At 43.9% G+C, this 5,000-nt stretch overlaps 1 protein-coding gene across 1 annotated transcript in view; it reads left to right on the top strand.

Annotated features, from left to right (window-relative positions):
• The window catches only part of rnf114 (ring finger protein 114), a 10,675-nt gene extending 10,312 nt beyond the window's left edge, over positions 1–363 (top strand). Inside the window, exon 4 of the mRNA XM_066658838.1 lies at positions 1–363. This exon is cut by the window's left edge and continues 727 nt beyond it. The gene's annotated coding sequence lies outside the window, so the exon portion shown is untranslated.
• The last annotated feature ends 4,637 nt before the right edge of the window (positions 364–5,000 follow it).

The following is a 5,000-nucleotide window of genomic DNA, read 5'->3' as shown; positions in this document are numbered from 1 at the left end:
GGATGTTATGTGAAGTAAAGCATTTTGCCAGTGAAGGCCTCTTGTTTGTTTAATCTACATTTATAACCAGTTTATCCATGTTTTCTGTTTGTGTTAAAGGCATTTTCATATATAGCTGCATAATTCAATAGAACGCCTATGTTAAGATGTCAATAAAGTAACTGGGAATGATTTGGTTTGCTCTGAGATGCTCTGATTCTACGGAAACACAGTCGGGACAGAGGCAGAACACAGTGGTGGTGAATGGAACCGAACGTCTTATGTGTTTGTAAAAGCTTCTAATACAAAGAATGTACAGGAAGTGGTTGTGAATCCACTGCCTGGCGGCTGAGACTTTTTCAATAGTTTTGTCATGGTGTTGAAATAAAGTTTTGGCTGTCTGTGAGGAGTGTGGTGTGTTCTCTCTGTGTCTGCGTGGGTTTCCTCCGGGTGACTGTCTGTGAGGAGTGTGGTGTGTTCTCTCTGTGTCTGCGTGGGTTTCCTCTGGGTGACCGTCTGTGAGGAGTGTGGTGTGTTCTCTCTGTGTCTGCGTGGGTTTCCTCCGGGTGACTGTCTGTGAGGAGTGTGGTGTGTTCTCTCTGTGTCTGCGTGGGTTTCCTCTGGGTGACCGTCTGTGAGGAGTGTGGTGTGTTCTCTCTGTGTCTGCATGGGTTTCCTCCGGGTGACTGTCTGTGAGGAGTGTGGTGTGTTCTCTCTGTGTCTGCGTGGTTTCCTCCGGGTGACTGTCTGTGAGGAGTGTGGTGTGTTCTCTCTGTGTCTGCGTGGGTTTCCTCTGGGTGACCGTCTGTGAGGAGTGTGGTGTGTTCTCCCTGTGTCTGCGTGGTTTCCTCGGGTGACTGTCTGTGAGGAGTGTGGTGTGTTCTCTCTGTGTCTGCGTGGTTTCCTCTGGGTGACCGTCTGTGAGGAGTGTGGTGGTGTTCTCCCTGTGTCTGCGTGGGTTTCCTCTGGGTGCTCCGGATTCCTCCCACGGTCCACAAAACACACGTTGGTAGGTGGACTGGCGACTCAAAAGTGTCCGTAGGCGTGAGTGTGTGAGTGAATGTGTGTGTGCCCTGTGAAGGACTGGCGCCCCCTCCAGGGTGTATTCCAGCCTTGCTCCCAATGATTCCAGGTAGGCTCTGGACCCACGCGACCCTGAACTGGATAAGGGCTACAGACTATGAATGAATGAATGTTTAATATTATGGCTCAAAAACAGATGCAAACAAACCAGTGAGTTTGAGTGAGAACAAGTGAGAAATACACTCTTAAACCGAATAAACCAATCAGCCATAACGTTATAACATTACTACCACCCACTGACTGTGATAGGTGCAGTAGTTCCACAGTTACAGACTGGCTGTCTGATGCTCCGCCTCTTGTTTTTTAACTGGCAGTGCCCCTGTGGAGGTCCCTGACCACTGTAGCTCGGAGTGAAAGGTGGCTATGAATGGACAATGAATGTGGAAACAAGGAGGTGGTTGTAATGTTATGGCTGATCAGTGTATATTCTGGATAAATAAAAGAAAATCTAAAATACTGCCCTGGAATTTCAGTAACCTGCGTCTCACCCATAGCTCTTCTTCGTGTATGATCAGAAAAGCTGGACTTCCATTTACTTTCTGTCCACTAGGGGTCAGTCTTGCTCCACCTGTCATTATAGTGCGTCCTGTTCTATAGGAAGAAACGCTTACAGTTCAGAGCTCGTTTTTGTCGTTGTTGTGTTTTTATTATTAAACAGTGTTTAAAATAATGTTTTATATTTATTAATATGATTTTATCACTTGTTGTTCAATATAAATATACCACACTTCACTCTAGTGAATAGGAAAGTAACACACACACATTAAAAAAAATAAGAAATATACAATGAATGGAAAGGAAGTGTAAAGAGAAACACTGTCTCATAGTCACTGCACTGTGGCTAAATGGAGCACATCTCAACAGGGACGCTGCTGGAGCCTTGGGACCCCCACTGGGAGAGCTGCGTCTCCCTTTAGCTTGTGTTCTGACTGGAGAGCCCTCCAAAAAACAGCTGGTCTGAGGTCCTTACGGCTCTTGGAGAGTAAAACTGAAATCTATCAGATGAACTGAACTTCTGAACTGGATTCAGAGGACTTTCAAGGGAATTTATAAAGGATCTCTTCTTCTTTTCCTTCTCTTCCTTCTCTAATTCATTTTCTCATTCTGCCTCTTCGGAATTCCATCTCTCTTTTTCTTCTTTTCTTCATTTTCCTTGTTCTCCTTCTTCTTCTACTTCTCTCTTTTTTCTTCTCTTCTCTTACTCCTTATTATTTTCCTCCTTCTGCCTTAAACCCTAGTGGTAGGCAGGTTATGGAGAATAAGATTGGGCCTAAAATGGACCCCTGAGTGACCCCACAACTAACTGGAGAAGTGTATTCACAGAGAAATAGGGACGGAAAATAAAGGTTTCTTGTTCACATCCCGTCAAACATCTCGTCAAACAAGGCCCGGACGGACCCTCTACCCCAGGCCTCAGCAGGATGCTGCCCAGTGGAAGGCTCTGATAGCGAGCGTAACACATCAGTTCTCCAGGCAGCTGGGATGAGTCCGATGGTGTTTTTTGATCCTGAAACAACATCAGAACTGACCTCAATAATAGTCTTTGGTTGAATGCCAGCAAACACACACAGCAATGGTCTTGTAGCTATGGTAAAGCCGTCTCTGAAGAATTATTACAGCAACAGGGACAATAAACTCCCGATCAATGCCTTTCATTTCAGGAGAGATGCAGGGTGTCCAGAAAACTGAGGGGTCATTCAGTGAAATAAGATTTATATAATCAGTCGCCTCACAAATGTCTCCTCGAATGCCACTGTGACCTCACCTCTCTCTCTCTCTCTCTCTCTCTCTCTCTCTCTCTCTCTCTCTCTCTCTCCTCTCTCTCTTTCACTCACTTTCTCTCTCTCTCTCTCTCTCTCTCTCTCTCTTTCCCTCTCTCTCTCTCTCTCTCTCTCTCTTCTCTCTCTCTCCTCTCTCTCTCTCTCTCTCTCCCTCTCTCTCTCTCTCTCTCTCATTCTCTCTCTCTCTTCTCTCTCCTCTCTCTTCCTCTTTCCCTCTCTCTCTCTCTCTCTCTCTCTCTCTCTCTCTCTCTCTCTCTCTCTAAAGATAAAACTGAATTATACTATTTGGGAATAGCACTGAGAGACAAAGATTGGCTACGTATCTGGACTCGAGAGCCCTCAAATCTAAAGAATCTGGCTCGCAACCTTGGTGTATTAATGGACTCAGATCTCAGTTTTAGTAGTCATATTAAAGCGGTTACTAGATCAGCATTTTTACCATCTTAAGAACATCAGTAAGATTAGAGATTTTCTGACTACAACCAGACCTGGAGAAACTTATCCATGCTTTTATTTCTAGCAGGATTGATTACTGTAAATGGTCTCTTAGCTGGACTTCAAAAAAGACCATTAAACAGCTTCAGCTGATTCAAAATGCAGCTGCCAGAGTTCTCACTCGGAGCAAAAGAAGAGATCATATCACCCCCATCCTCAAATCCTTACACTGGATACCAGTCTGTTATAGAATAGACTTTAAGGTGTTATTACTGGTTTATAAATGTCTCAATGGGGTAGGGACCCAGCGTATTTATCAGATCTGCTACAGAGATATGAGCCGAGCAGAGATCTCAGATCTTTAGGAACTAGTCAGTTAGTCCTGCCTCGGGTCAAAACTAAACATGGAGAGGCAGCATTTAGCTACTATGCCACTTTTAAATGGAACCAGCTGTCTGAGAATATTAGAAGTGCCCCAACGTTAGACACATTTAAATCAAGACTTAAAACTCTCTTGTTTGAGCAGGCTTACAGCTCAGTTTAAAATATTCTGCACTTTTCTGTAACGGCATTTTATTTCTTTTAATTCTTTTCATTTATTGTCATTTTAAATTGTTTTAATCATTTTAATCATTTTACTCTTTTTATGTAATTGTCTTATTGGAATTTATGATTTTACTCTGGCTTTTAATGTAATTTCTTTTTCTGTAAAGCACTTTGAATTGCTTCTGTATGAAAGGTGCTCTATAAATAAACTTGCCTTGCCTTGCCTCTCTCTCTCTCTCTGTCAGTTCTGATGGCTGAAGGTGCTAAATCCTGATAAATTAAAGGTCTTTATTATTTAAACACTGGACCCTGAAATCAGTCGAGTGATTTATTCCTCTGTGTGGGACACTGAAAGAGAGAGAAAAACACAGCCTTGTGTGTGTGTGTGTGTGTTGGTGGTGGGTGGTGCAGCACTGGTGTCTAACACACAATATAACAGTCAGCCTCAGTGTCATTAGGGAAAATCAGACACACACACACACACAGTGAATGTAAAAATCCTCATACACATGCTTTTCTCATGTATTGTGAGCCATTAAAATGAATGCAATTTTACTGCAACGCCAAATCACATCAATATTAGTGGCCATTTTGAATCAGAATTTTGTTTACATTTGTTTACACACTGTTAACATTTCTGTTCTCTTTTATATACGTTACACATTTCAGTTTACGCTTTAAAACTGTCCACAGGTGTGAGTGTGTGAGTGACTGGGTGAGTGTGTGAGTGACTGGGTGAGTGTGTGAGTGACTGGGTGAGTGTGTGAAACTGTCCACAGGTGTGAGTATGTGAGTGACTGTGTGAGTGTGTGAGTGACTGGGTGAGTGTGTGAGTGACTTGGTGAATGTCTGAAACAGTCCACAGGTGTGAGTGTGTGAGTGACTGGCTGAGTGTGTGAGTGACTGGTGAGTGTGTGAGTGACTGGGTGAATGTCTGAAACAGTCCACAGGTGTGAGTGTGTGAGTGACTGGCTGAGTGTGTGAGTGACTGGGTGAGTGTGTGAATGACTGGGTGAGTTGTGTGAAACTGTCCACAGTGTGGTATGTGAGTGACTGTGTGAGTGTGTGAGTGACTGGGTGAGTGTGTGAGTGACTGGGTGAGTGTGTGAGTGACTGGTGGAGTGTGTGAGTGCTGGGTGAATGGTCTGAAACTGTCCACAGGTGTGAGTGTGTGAA

This window comes from Hoplias malabaricus, unplaced genomic scaffold (assembly GCF_029633855.1).
Source record: "Hoplias malabaricus isolate fHopMal1 unplaced genomic scaffold, fHopMal1.hap1 scaffold_410, whole genome shotgun sequence".
In the NCBI taxonomy this organism is placed as follows: domain Eukaryota; kingdom Metazoa; phylum Chordata; class Actinopteri; order Characiformes; family Erythrinidae; genus Hoplias; species Hoplias malabaricus.
Note: the sequence above shows the minus strand (reverse complement) of the source record. Positions and strands in the feature narration are given on the sequence as shown.